A 15,545-nucleotide genomic window follows, 5' to 3' on the forward strand; every position below is an offset into this window, starting at 1 on the left:
ACAAAACTATGAACAAACACTAACGTTTTGGTTCTTTAATAAGAGTCAATGCAGAAGTATAAAAATAGTAGCCATTCATAAGCCTCCCAGGCCCTCCATGAGCCCCTACCATATTCACAACAACCTGCTGTGGATTACGATCACGGCTTTTGTCTTGGACAAAACAGAGCAGCTGAAGTTCAGAGAGGTTGTGTGTCGCGCCTCCAGTCACAGAGTTAGAACAGGCATTAGAACCTAGGCATGCTTGGTTCCAAAGTTCCTGATTTTCTTGACAGTTTGCCATTTCCATCAAGGAATTTCATACCATGGCATCTAAGAGTGAGAAATGACTAACTGTGCTGGGAGAAATCAGGGAAGGCTTCACAGAGGAAGTGACACAAGGAGATAGCAAATAAAATCATGGGTGTTCCAAGGTACAAACTTCCAGTTATAAGATAGAGAAGAAACAGGTATATAATGTACAACACGATTAATATCATTATCACTACCATATGTTACATATGAAAATTGCTAACATTTAAGTCCTAAGAGTTCTCGTCACAAGGAATTTTTGTTCGTTAATTTTTAATGAGATGATGGATGTTCATTGAACTTGTCATGGTAATTATTTCAGGATACATGCAAGTCAAATCATTATTCTGTATTCCTTACACTTATAGGGCACTTGTGTCAATTACATCTCAACAAAACTGCAAGGAAAAAATAATAAAATTTAGTACTATTAGAAGTTTTAATAATCTATATTGCTCTGCATAAATTTTCACTTACTTTGTAAATGATTGAAACTTTTTAAACTTTAATTTAAAGAACAAATAGACTATAGTCTTTATATTTCATCTCAGTGTACGATTTATCTTAGGAAATAACAGAAGGCTGTGGAAACGGGGTTTTGGTCTTATCTTCTGCATATGACCACTAGATGGCGATAGCTGCACATTCATTCTAAGGCCAGTCTGTGAAAGGGTCACCATTTCAGCAGTTTGCTTTACTGTAAGTACTTCTTTTAAGAATCTAAATTTCCGTATCATAAGTGGCTCACAGAAGGATGGATGTTTAAGACTATGTAATATCTTTGCTATATCTGTGTTAAGAACTGGTTGTCTTTCCCAGCTAGCTGACATCACATCATTTAAAAAGTTATGAATATATTAGTTTCCTAAAAATGGCACAAATACAGAGATTTAATTCTGTGTAGATTACTGTTTTATGCACAAAATAATATATTTATATTCACTTTTTAAAAAAATCGATGCTGAGATAGAATCACTTCATGGAGCCTTATGTTATTTCTTCTATTAAGTAAATATGATTTCCAAGGCAATCTGCATAAAGTTGGCTTTCAACAATTATTTGTGAAAATGAACATCAGATTCAGTTTGTGTTTGGTTTAAAGTAAATTGATCTGAATGTGAGCCCAGAACTGGAATGGTTTCTTCACATTTTTAGACTCGATATCCATTTGACACCAGGAAAGCATGGAAATGTTATTTTGGCTATGAAGTTGCCATGAGAAGCCCACTAAGCATGTCATATCATAGAAAGAGCTCCAAGCAAAGCCATTATGTGGAGAGGCCAATTATAGGACCCTAGGAATAAACCGCCTACAGCCTGTGTGCACATTAGGTTTAAGTTGTAGGAAGAGAGGATGAGAAGCTGGAAAGAAAAATGAAAATGATCCAAAGTAATGAACACGCTCATTTTCAGTAAATAACAGCCAACTGTTAAACCACCAATTCCTGATAAGGGTATGCAAACCTTAAAACATGTGCAGAATTGCTTCTGGATTAAAAACATATTTCATCCACATGATGTAAATATTTATAAGCAATTACTTTAATATTAAGACACTTAACACACTTAATTTTGTTTTCAGAGCATTTTACAAATTATTCTCGAACTTCATGTATGTAAGAAATGGATAGGAATTTACCTTACCTAAACCTCACCTCAAGACATGTTTCACTGATCTACTTTTTAAAAATTTGATTTCCAGGATAAGTTTTGTATTATGTTTCCATTTGAATAGAACATAGAAAATATATTAAGTGGGAAAATAAAATTTAAAAAATTTTTTAAAAAAGAAAATATATTAAGGAAAAAAAGATACTGTTGATCACCAGCAGAGAGCGCTATCCTCAAACCTAAAAATCCCACACTCCACTGATAAAGTACCTTTGCTCTCTTGAATGATGCTTCAGCATAATCCAGTTTAACCACAGCATTATAATTTTTTTTAGGTATTTAGCCATATATTTAAAGGGTGGAACTCTTGCCTTGCAGAATGTGACCGCTTATACATGCAAAGAGACCCACCATTTACCTAAGTTAATGACAAGAAAAGCTAAAAGGATGCCATTCTGTAGCATCACACTCATCATAATTTATAACTTTAATGTTTAGCTCTTGCATTCACCTAAATGAAATGTATGATTCCTTTATTTGCTCTCAGAGTCCACAAAAATCTCTATTTAGGAATGCATCATTTTATGAGGATTGCTAATTTTTCCTGGTTAATTGGAAAATGAATAAACATGCACGTGAGAGGATGAAGAAGAAAACCTGAAAGGATGTAAAGGGTTTCGAGTACTCCTTGTAGTACTATCAGTTTATTCCAGAAAACAGGAACAGGAATTGATATGGACCCAGGCGCTGCTTGCAATGTTGGGATCCCGCGAATGAATGAGATACCTATGTTCTCAAGCTGGTTGGAGGAAGCCTGGCGCCATTGTTTGCTATTTATGTGACCTTAGGTAGGTTACTTAAGACACTTAGTTTTTACTTTCCTCATCTGTAGATGCAAATAATAAAGGCATCAACATCTTAGTCACTATCCCCATATCTTCTTTTTAAGGCACTACTTTCTGATTTTTTTTGGGGGGGGTGCTCACTTATTTTTGTATCTGTTTTGTTTTTTTCCCCTCAGTGGGCAGCAAACACACAAACCTTTTTTTTTTGTCTTTCACCTTATTCCCAGTGTCTGGAACATGGTAGACCCATAATAACAAGTATTCTAGTTACAAAGGAATCTGCATGTATGTTTCAGGAAGGAATCCATGAGGAGATGTTATGAAGTTACATGCAGATACCAACACAGAACCTGGCACATGGTAAACCCTAAGATTTCCCATAACACTTCATTATGTTAACTTTTATATTTACTTTCGCTAAGAGCAACTTGTATAGATTTTTAAATTGTGCTATAATGACATAAAGTTGGCTTCATAAATAACTAATAACTTAGAAATAAATCTATTAAGTAAATAAGGATATACGTGGTGTATGTAACTGAAAATAATTGTTAAAGTGGTAGTAAAGGATAAAAGTCCCAAGTATTCCCGTCGTGGCTCAGTGGTTAACTAACCCACTGCATCCATGAAGATGCAGGTTCGATTCCTGGCCTTGCTCAGTGGGTTAAGGATCCGGCATTGCCATGAGCTGTGGTGCAGGTCACAGATGTGGCTCGGATCCCACGTTACTGTGGCTGTTGTGTAGGCCAATGGCAGCAGCTGGGATTGGACCCCTAGACTGGGAACTTCCATATGCCCTGGGTGCAGCCCTAAAAAGACAAAAAAAAAAAAGAAAAAAAAGAATAAAAGTCCACGGAAATCACCATGTGGAGAATAAGCATGATAGGAGGTTGGACTCAAGAGGGAGAAGGCAGGCCTGGGATGGGTGGGAAGGTCTTAATTTTATAAATGGGTTGAGGCCAGCAAAGGGGAGAGCAAGGACTCCGCACCTGGGAGCCCAGCTGTGAATTCATGGGCTGCAGGCATGGAGTGTACCTGAAAGTCTAGTTCTAAGTTCATGGGGGAGAATCCTTGATTGCAAAAGGCCTTGACTTAAAAGTACCCACTGGATTTCATCTTGTAAGAGTGAGATGCATTCATAATTTCTGAGTTCCTTATAAAAACACCAAACCTAGAAAACTTGGACATGACAGTTAAGGACATTATTCTAAATGCTAAGCATATGTGAAGAAATTTGCCAAGAATCCTTCCACTCAGAGTCAACAGGTGAGAGAGGGAGAGCTATGACCTTGTGTCTCTGGAAGCAGAAATTTCCCACTGAAGTGAAGATGGTCAGATGTAAAGTGCAATCCCATTTTTTGCTGCACCTGTAAAGGTAACAAAGCATAAAATGGATTCCTGAAAAAATTTACACCAAATAGAAATGGAAATTTGTAAAACTGATACATAGAAAATAGTATCAGTTCTTCTGTAGAAGTATTATAAGAATTATTCATCAATGCTCTGGCCTTTTTAAAAAAACTAGTTATTCAATAATAAAAAAAGTCGAATCCATAACTTATAATACAAGAGGTTGGAGAATAAAATAATTACTAGCTGAATCCTTCCTTTATGCATAAATATTGATTTCCATTTAATCATACAAAATCTCTCTATACAAACTGTCTTCCAGGCCTAAGCCCAGTTTCTACCTCAAGAAAAAACATGGAGAGAGGAGAAAGAGCATTTATTGGATCACCTCAAAGTTTACTTAATTTTATTCTATGTCAAGAGCCACCTACTCATAAATGTTTGACCAAATGGTTCACTTTTAGATCAATTATTTTGTGTCATGAAACCATAGGCCTGTGATCACCTGCAGCTTCTTGACAGCATCTGAGTAGACTAATAATTCCAACAGGAGGTGTGTTGAAAATGACAATGAATTTTACCTAATCTAGTTTTATACCAAGAGAAATGAGTAATATTAAAACCAGACAGGAGTTTCCACCATGGCTCAGAGGAAATGAATCTGACTAGTATCCATGAGGATGCAGGTTTGATCCCTGGCCTGATCAGTGGGTTAAGGATCCAGTGTTGCTGTGAGCTATGGTGTAGGTCACAGACGTGGCTTGGATCTGGCATTGCTGTGGCTGTGGCACAGGCTGGCAGCTACAGTTCTGATTTGACCCCTAGCCTAAAACTTCCATATACTGAGGGTGCAGCCCTAAAAAGACAAAAAAAAAAAAAAAAAAAAAAGACAAATTGATTTCTGATTCTTAGAGAGTAAACTGAGACTAAGGAAACTAAGTTAGTTTCAGTTTAACATCAAATTGAATAGGGTGGCTGTTAGTTTTACATGATACCCACAAAGTTCCTACACACATTTCCAATATCATTACTAATATATAATATCATACAAGATAAATGCAAACAGAGGAAAAGACACTGTAAGATAAAAGGTAATGTCAAGATATAAAACAGAAGTTTATGATGTAAGAATAGAAAGCTTACTTTAAGAGAGATATTAATAGCTTCGTCTCCACTTCTAGCCCACCAGAAAGTATCTTAGAGCTGTAATTCTCCTTTCCTTCTGTTTCCCTTTCAGATGTTGCACTTGGCTATATAAAATATGAAGAGATACATATACATGTTAATATGCACAGGATAACTCCTAACTCTAGCAGATTAGGTACAGACATATGAACCAATTTGAGACGTATATGTGTATATGATTTGGGCAAGTGTCTTTTACACACTAAAGGTTAGAAATAAAAATCCAAAGAGCCATTCTTTGAGGATATTATCCAAACAGTGAGAGGAAAAAATAGGCTCTTTGGGGATCCATACTTAGAAAGTAAGGAGAGATTTACTTTCAGTGGTCATTGAAAATTTACAGCTTACACTGTTTCAGTTTTATGTTTATGCCTTCCTCCAAAAGTGGCTGAATATTCTGTGTCACTTATGCTTAGAATGCATACAAAACAAACCCACAATATCAGGATGGACAAAAGTTACTCTGCTTCAAAATGATCAGTTCTTTATTAGGTTAAACTGCTCCTATTTTTGACTTATTTGGTCTGTGAACACATTTGCCCATGTGTGATACAGGTCTCTTCTGACCTCTGACAACACTATCGAAAACTTTTAATTAGTTAACTAGATGCTCCTATTTTCTTGGAAGAGAGATTGATTTTATAAAGCAATCTATCCAGGGAAAAAAAAGCAAAAAACAAACAAAAAAGAATGCCTATAACTTTAGACTGTTACAGTCTTGATGGCATGAACATGCCAGGGATAGCCTGTTAATTCTTTAATGATATTGCATTGGCAATGGTAATAGGTGACATTTACCAAGCTCTTCCTACAGACCAGGCACTGTGCTAAGTGCTTCCCAAGAATAATTTTCTGTGGTTTGCACAACAATCTAATGATAAGGCACCACAAGGTCCCTCTTTTACAAATGGAGCAGCTGAGATTTAAAGAGGTGAAGTCATTGGTCAAAGTCTCATTTCTAGTAAATGGCAGAGCCAGGAATTGAATCCAGGTTTGGATAATTCCATATTCCATACTCTTAAACTTTTTTCTATGTGACTAAATTAAAAAAAAAAAAGTCTTCAAGGGCTAATCAGGCTGACTTTGTTTTGGTAATCCTTGATATTAACATTGTTTAAGAGTGTTCACGGAATAAAAAGATATATAATACCTGATTGAAGGAGGAAAGGAGAGACAGTGGCTAGCAAAATACCACACTAGCATCCACTTACATTTCAGTTCTCAAAGTGTTGGCTATCTCCTAGGAAAGAGATAAACCTTAACATGTTAAAAATAGGATAGGAAGTTCCCTTTGTGGCTCAGCAGTTAATGAACCCAACTAGGATCCATGAGGATGCGGGTTCCATTCCATCGCTCGGTGTGTTAAGGTTCCAGCATTGCCCTGAGCTATGGTGTAGGTCACAGATGTGGCTTGGATCCCGCATTGCTGTGGCTGTGGCGTAGACTGATGGCAGTAGGTCTGATTTGACCCCTAGCCTGGGAACTTCCATATGCTGCAGGTGTGGCCCTAAAAAAAAATTTAGAAAAGCAAAAAAAAAAAAAAAAAAGATAATAAATGGTGTTGGGTAGACAGACCTGGTGCAAAGGAGGTAGAAAATGAGACAGTATAAAACACATTTCAATGTCCAGACCTTTAGAACACTACTAAAGAAAGAATTATGAACTCTGGAATTGTGACTAAGAGGGGCAGGTCCTATGACAAACACATGGCTAAAGTGAGTTGGTTCCCTCCCTTCCTTTTCTCTAGGATAGAACTTAGCCAATAACAGTCCAGGGGCTAAATTCAACATGCTACCTCTTTGCAAATAAAGTTTACTAGAATATAGCCATGTCCACTCATTCACATATCATAGATACCTGATTTCACTGACCAGGACAGATTTGAGCAGTGGTGATAGGGACTATTTGACTGCAAAGTCTAAAATATTTACCATCTGGCTGCCTATTAAAAAAAAATGTCAACCCTTTAGTTACATTATGTTGCATGAATAAATTCCTACCAAAGTGACTGAACATGTACCTAAAGCTAGATACATATGGAAACAAGGCTTCCACAAAGACATAATCTTATTCTTTCCCTGGTTCCTTTCTAATCCTTCTCCTTCCTAAATATTGTAAGAGGAATATTAGCTTTCTTAGTAACTCACACACACACACAATTACACATGCTGGGTCAGAGAACACACAGATGAATAATATAAAATACATGTCATCAAGAAACTTTCTTTAAAGAAAAACATTTTAGCAAATAATTAAAATTCAGTGCTATGTATCATAAGAGATGTCAAAGTAATTTCCAAGAGTACTTGCACCAGGGGTAGAAAACCCTGTCCCAAAGTCTGAGGAGTAAATTACCTGTGACAAGCCTTACTTTTTCAGTGAAGAAAACTGAACCTGACAATGGTGTTAATTTGAGAATCTGTTAATAAAAGGCCTTGATCAGCATTGCCAAGATATTGGCAGTATAAGGTTACAAGGAGAAGAACCTTAGAATGGGACATTTTTCAGTGTCTTTTTTTTTTTCTTGGCCACACCCATGGCATGTGGACGTTCCTGGGCCAGGGACTAAATCCGCACCATAGCAGTCTTATGCATCATTATATTCTGCTTTAAGTCATGGGCAACTTTGTCTACTTGCTACTTTGTAACATTCATATAAGTGACACACCTTCTTCTTAGTACTCCAAACAAGAAGTTACAAGTGGATGTCACTCTGTTGATCATCTAGGTGTAGAATAGATGAAAGAAGCAGGTCTTTTCTTCTCAGGAAAGCAGTGACCTAGCCATGTCTGTGGACCGTGACCACAGATAAGCTTCTCTCTGACTTCACCACCTAAAACAGGAATCAGCAAACTACAGTGCATGCCAAATCCAGCCCATGGACTGTTTTTGTGTGAACAATAGCTAAAATGGCTGTTCTCTCTGCTGGTCTGGATAATTTCCTCAGTTTTCACCATCCAGTTTGTTAATATTCTCTTTACCTGTATCTAATCTACAGTTTACCTCCATCTTTACACTTTCAATTATTATATATTTCTAGAAGTTATACCTTTTTATTTATCTAAACTATTTATTGAAAATCCCCTTGGTACCAGGTTTTGTTTTAGGCAAAAGAGATAAGGTAAGGTAGCAAACTTAAAATGTATTTCCCTTATGAAATTTAGATTTTGGTGAGGGTAACATACAAATATACAAGAAAAATAAGTATCATATGGCAGTTATTTCTGGTTCAAAAAATTTTTAAAAGATGGAGGGGGAAGAGTGCTATAGGTGAAGAACCTCATGGTGTATGAAGCCTAATTGGATGAGAGATGACCTGGGACATCTGAATTGCTGTGGACCTGGCGTGACCATGGTGATGAGCACCAATAGTATCTCACTACTCCTGTCAATGATGATAAAGACACTGGGATTAGGAAACCTTATCTGGAACATATGTGACTGGTTCCTGGGCTCCTTTTGGTTTTTGAAGATGATTCTGCTTCTGTAAGTATCTTATGGACATCTACAAAATAAATTTTAGGCTTTAGGGGCTTTTGAAACCTGTTAATATAAATTTGACCTGCTAACTCATGGGAGGGCTGGACTGTGGTTATAAGTTACAAAAGAAACTTCTACTTTTCCCCTCTATGCATTGTCAACTTTTGAGACAAATCACTTTCCCTGTTGCTCATCCTCCGCTCACCTTGAGGGTCCCAGCGTTTGGCAGTAGAGGGATGGTCATTTTCACATTCCCCACCAAACATAGGTTCTATGTATTGTTACCTTTCCATCATGCCTCTATTGCCGTCAAAACAGAAGTTCACAGAGTTCACAGATATCCATGATGAGAAGGTATCTTGGGACAGATCACAGCAGCCCTAGAACTGTATTCTTACATCTCTAGATTTCAGCTTCCTTTTCACTTTGGGCTTCAAGGATCCCTCTTGCATTCTGGCCACCTCAGCAATGTATTTGAAGAGATACTTCACATATATTTTCCAGTGTTTTTAACTGTTTTGTAGTAGAGGTTCTTTATGGAATGTAGTTTATCTCACTCATTTCTCAGCTTGAATAAGAATTCTACTAAAAGATAATCTACCTGGAGCACAAATCTTTGACAGCTGAATGTAGAGAAAGCTCCTGAACCTTCTCCAACATCCTAACTAGAAATGAGTTCCTTCCCCTTAAAAATGTTTATTATGCAGCTCATTAATAAAATCATGTCATCAGAGATGAGATTATTTGAGTCAGGATATTTACTACCTAAATTCTAGGCCCCTAGGAATTTTGGCTTATACTATGGGGCTCTGTGACCAGCAACTTTCTTTGTTGGTGTTATTGTTTTCAGATGAACATTTGCTGTAATTCATTTATTACATATAATCATCACTTTAGATTTCTATTTGGTTTAAGAATGTTTAGCAAAAGGGCCTTTACCACCATTCTCTTTCCTTCTCTAGCCAAAGCAAAATGACAACATGTATCAAACTGCATCACTTAATACTATGAGGTTATCACCATTTCTAAAGAGAACACAGACATACACGCGAATAAAATAGTAACTCTCAAGGCAAAGTGCTTCCAAATAAAATACAAAATTTGACAATCAAAAGAAGTAAATGAATTATTTGCCCTAAGACATTACCCACTCCCTAAACATCTGTGTTCTCTGTTTTCAATGAATCGTCTTTACTTTCATCATTGTTCACACGATGGCTTGAAAAATAAAAAAAAAGTAAGCCAATAAAAAGCACGGCCTAGAGGAATTGAAGGAAAAATTCAATACTGCTTACTTTACTACAGAACTCATCATACAAACTCTTTCCCCAAATAAATTGCAGATATAGCAGAATACAATATACTGCCAAACATTACATGTCATATTGTGATAGAAGACATAAACTCTGCCTGATGCCTCAGGTAGTCAAGCAATACAGCTTCTAAAAGGAATCATAGTAATAACAATTGCCAATATTTCCTATAATAAATCTCTCCTGCTTTCTTTAATTCACCTGGGGCAAACACTTTCATTGCATTCATTCTCTAAATCAGTTACTTTGCAAAGCAACTATTGTGCAAGATTCTTTCAAAGATACCCCCTCATTGATTTCTCAGAAAAATCCAGTGAAGTGTTATGTCCATATAATAGGAAGCTGAGGTTCAGACCATTTTATGTATTTTCCTCAGGTGCTTTAACTAGTAAGAGATTATATCCTAAGACAGATTTTCACAGCTTCATGTCCAAAGCACTTTTACCATTATGTCAACAACAGAAAGTATCTTGACATGCAAAAATAATGTTTTAATTTATGAGAAAATAAATACATGTAGTCAAGGAAATCTCTGCAATAGTTAGCCCACAGAATGGGAGAAAATATTTGCAAATGAAGCAACTGACAAGGGATTACTCTCCAAAATGTATAAATTCCTTCTGGAGCTCAATACCAAAAAAACAAACCAACCCATCAAAAAATGGGCAGAAGATCTAAACAGATGATTCTCCAAAGAAGACATACAGATGGCCCCAAAAAACATGAAAAGATGTTCAATATCACTCATTATTAGAGAAATGCAAATCAAAACCACGATGAGGTACCATCTTTTACCAGCCAGAATGGCCATCATCAAAATTTCTACAAAGAGTAAGTGCTGGAGAGGGTGTGGAGAAAAGGGAACCCTATTATACTGTTGGTGGGAATGTAAACTGGTGCAACCACTGTGGAAAACAGTATGGAGATGCCTCAGAAAACTAAAACTAGAATTACCATTTGATCCAGTAATCTCACTCTTGGGCATCTATCCAGAGAAAACCATGGCTAGAAAAGCTATATGTACTCCAATGTTCATTGCAGCACCACATACAATAGCCAGGACAAGGAAACAACCCAAATGTCCATCAACAGAGGAGTAGATAAAGAAGATGTGGTATATATACACAATGGAATATTACTAAGCCATTAAAAGGAAAGAAATAATGGCATTTGCAGCAACATGGATGGACCTAGAAATTATCATGCTAAGTGAAGTCAGTCAGACAATGAGACACCAACATCAAATGCTATCATTTACATGCGGAATTTTAAAAGAGGACATGAGGACACAATGAATGTCTTTGCAGAACAGATACTGATTCACAGACTCTGAAAAACTTATGGTTTCCAAATGAGACAGGCTGGGGTGTGGGGGGATGCGCTGGGGGTTTGGGATGGAAATGCTATAATTTGGTTGAGATGATCATTGCACAACTATAAATGTAATAAAATTCATTAATAAAAAATACATGCAAAAATCAATCAATCCATATTCAGCATCCAGAACCTCTAAAACCTACCCCATTTGCCCCCTTCCCCACCCTGCCCTCTGTTCCTATTAGTCTTCTCTCCCAATCTCCAGAGCAAGTTCACCCTTTCTCCAAGTTCAAGTTCTTTCCCTTGACTCTTCACATCAGTCCCTTATTATCCTCACCTCTCAGCTCAAGAGATATTTCCTCAGTGAAGCTTCCAGACCCCTGCTGCACAGGAATACAGGATGCTTTTGCAAAGCATTGATTTCCTCAGCAGTTCTCCACTAATTAGCTAATTGTTGTTAATGTCTGTCTCTCTAACAAGAAAGCAAGCTCAATATGAGTTGAAACAACATCTGTTTTACCTCCAGCACTAATGCCAATGCCCCCAAGCAAAAATGACAAGGGATAGGCTGGTAGTCAAGCCAAGTCAGACTCATTGGCTCACTGCAATGAGAGACAGCAACTACGTGGAACTGTGAGTGCAGGCATCTTAGTAAAGGGTATTGAGAGGAGCTTGTCATAGGATTTGGGTTTGTGTGAGGTGATTTCATGGAAGGGTCAAGAAAATGTGATTTTTGCCCTGGATTGGGTGCCGTTAGAAAATATGGGCCAGGGAGTTCCCACTGTGGCTCAGTGGTTAACAAACCCCACTAGTATCCACGAGGATGTGGGTTCAATCCCTGGCCTCGCTCAGTGGGTTAAGGATCCAGCATTGCCATGAGCTGTGGTATAGATATGGCTCACATCCTGAGTTGTTGTGGCTGTGGAATAGGCCAGCAGCTGCAGCTCTGAATCAACCCCTAGCCTGGGAACCTCCTTGTGCTGCAGGGGAGACCCTAAAAAGACAGAGAGGTAGGTAGGTAGATAGGTGGATAGATAGATAGATAGATAGATAAAAAAGAATTCCTAACTGAATAAAAAGCAAGGAATATAATTTACTGGAGAAGGGAAAAAAGCACAAATTTAAAATATTGTCTCAGTGGCTTGTATCTCTGATAAAGACTTAAATCTTAATTGGAGGATTCTCCCACCCCAATATGATGGGCTAATGAAGGAGAGGAAGCCAGAGCCTTTTGAACATCCATAGATCTTAAAGGTTGTATTACTCTATACATCTATTACAATTTGTTTGAACAGTACACTTAAAATGGGTGAATTTTATGGTATCTAGATTATACCTCAATAAAGCTGTTAAAAAACAAAAGTTGGTGGAACTATATCTAGGTTTGTGGTTTACCTAACTGGGCTCCAAGGTATTTTACTGTTTTTCATATAGTCTTACTCTAAAATATCCTCATCTAGACCATCTCGCTACTATCAGCCACCATAGAGTCCCCTTCCCCGGAGGGTTTTTTTTTTTGAGGAATATGGGAAGCAGAAAAACTCCTCCTTCCAGCCACACTGAGACTGAGCCTCAAGAAGTTAGCAAGGACACCCCATCCCAACCACCAAGACTGTGGACTTGGTATCCAGAGGGCCTGAACTTGAATTCCAACTCTAGTTTTTACCAGCTGAGCTAACAACTCAGCTTCTCCGACATTCATCTATAAAATAATGGTAGTGTCACCACTTCCTATGATGTTTTCAATTTAGGCTCAGTACATACATACACAGGGCATGTTGCAGTGTGGGGCACTTGTTAGGCATTCCATAACTGACAGCTGCAGTAGGAGGAATAAAGCATGAAGAAATGAGGGTGTTGACAACATAGATTATAGACTGAGTTACTTTTCCTTCAAGGAGTTTTTCTTTTGTGAAATATACACCCAGTTGTAACTTAGTTTTCTTCTAGTATAGAGAAGAAAAGATAAGCTACAGAGTTGGCCAAAAAACAAGAGTGGCAGAAAGAATTTTCCCCTGCTTTTCTTATGCTTTAGTGTTACCAAAATATTATACTCTGGACTTCTTCCAAATTCTGTAACACAGGCTGCAAGTGAATATTTTCTTGGGCAGGGCCCCACAAAAATCAGGGTGGCAAAACAAAATACCTCTATTGCATCATGAAATATCACAGAGTGTTAAGCAGAGATTTTCCGTTTTATTCAGTACAATATAACATCTCACACAGTACTTTATTTACTACTCTCTTTTTAAAAAGTTCTGTGTTTTCTGGTTTGCCATTAATAATTTTGTATTTATCTGAAAGTTTCAATAATGATATGCAGTTATTATATTAATGTTACTTACTTGCTCAGAAGTACAGACAAGTGAGAAAACTAGCTAAAATCTGTCCCCAGAGCCAACACCAACTGATTTTATGTAGAAGAATCTTTTTACAATATATGCAAATCATGAAGAGGATCAATTATTATTTATTTTAGTTACATTCATTCAATAAATATGTGCTGACAAGTGTTCATATCTCAGGAACCCTTTTTAGCACTGGGAATATGACCATGAATAATTACACAAAGGCACTATTCCTCTTGAAGTTCATGACCTAGATAGGAATTAAACAAGCAATTATTTCCTAAAAATAGGAAGAGGAAGTTGAAAGGAAAAACACATGAGAAACATAAAATATATGAGGCAAAAGCCTTTTTTCTTTTTCTTTTTTAACAGAGAGGAATAGGAATCTACAGATCTTAAAAGACTACTGTTTGTCCTGAAAGTGATACCCTACACAGCTCCATGAAATTTAGACCCACGTGATAGCTTATATATCACCAGATATATGGCCATCTGACAAGCAAGTCCATGAGAGGGATAAGGGGCTATTATTTCTAAGGAGGCTTGGCATGTGTATCACTAAATCATATGTGTAATTAATACAAGTTGATGGATATTAATTCATCGACAACTTACTCCTTGTAGAAATATAGAGGGGGTTCCCAGAAACCACATTCATAAACCACAGCTCCAGGTTGATAAGAATGTTACTCTATTTGTGGCAGTGGTCCTCCACTGGCCAGTTGGCATTAAAGTCTCCTATTATTCAGCAGTCCACTTGAAGGGACAACATTTCTGAACTTTTTAATCTTTATTACACATGCAACTAGTTGTATCCATGAACCATTCACTGAAAAATAAAAATTGGCTCCTGGTACATCCTAAATGAAGGTCATTTATGGCAAATTGGAGCCTAGCCTCAAGATTCCTTCTATAACTAAGTTATTTGCATCTAGAAGTGTACATAAAATTTAGGAATAAAACTGGATGGGTAAGATACTATGTTGTCTTGAAAGCTATGTTTAGATTGCATATGATTATCCACAGTGTTTGGTAAGAAAGGAAGATAAGAATTGTAATTTAACTACAATGAAAATTCTCCCAGCTAGAATTCTGGCATAGATTCATCATGGGGTGGAATGAATGGTCATCAATGGTGTCAGAATCTGAGGTATAGTTTTGATGTTGTTACACTTCAACACAGAACAGGACTTACCTTCATCACTCAGCTTCTCTAGGGCAGGACATTTAATACATGAGATGAATGGCTGGTTTTAAATGATTTGCAAGGTCCATTTTAATGAAAATCTTCAAATTTGAGAACTCCCTCTAGAGTCTATTCTCTTTCATTTCTCTTTCATGAACATGATTCCATTAGTTCTAAATCTGTAATTTTGGGAGTGGCTTTCTTCAAGATTTGGGGATAACCCAACCTTCCCTTTAATATGGAGAAACAAAGGGGCCACAAAAGCTCTTCCAGAACTTCTCAAGGGAAAAGCTTCCCTGAAAAGAAACTCTAAGACAGAGTATTCTCAATGCATGAAGCCGGCTGGGCTTCACAGCTCAAAGGTTTCAAGAAATATGTTTCCTCAAGGAAGCAACAGGTTCAGAATAAATCTCTCTGGATATAAAGGCATGGGTTCACCTAATGTATTTTGAATTTAGGCTCTGACCTCCCCAGGCTCTTCATGCATACTGGGACATTCATCTAGTGTATCACATGACACAAAACACCCATGGTATTAGGTCATATGCCTCTAATCAGATTAGAGGGTCTACAGTTTAGTTACTTATTCAAACCAGAGGAAACTTTCATTCCTGCTTAG

General features: G+C 37.2%; 1 protein-coding gene and 1 long non-coding RNA gene across 3 annotated transcripts in view; both read right to left on the reverse strand.

Moving 5' to 3' along the window:
• Positions 1-15,545, reverse strand: part of KCNIP4 (potassium voltage-gated channel interacting protein 4) — a 1,125,192-nt gene that overhangs the window by 970,585 nt on the left and 139,062 nt on the right. The window lies entirely within an intron of this gene.
• On the reverse strand, positions 21-5,707 carry LOC110261969 (uncharacterized). The gene is made up of 2 exons (XR_014812236.1): positions 5,241-5,707; positions 21-4,114 (listed from the first exon to the last, which is right to left on the reverse strand). It is a non-coding gene; the product is annotated as an uncharacterized LOC110261969 (long non-coding RNA).

This window comes from Sus scrofa, chromosome 8 (assembly GCF_054392235.1).
Source record: "Sus scrofa isolate SSC_HxYL_T2T_F1_AM1 chromosome 8, Sscrofa_HxYL_maternal_Yorkshire_Landrace_v2.0, whole genome shotgun sequence".
NCBI lineage: Eukaryota > Metazoa > Chordata > Mammalia > Artiodactyla > Suidae > Sus > Sus scrofa.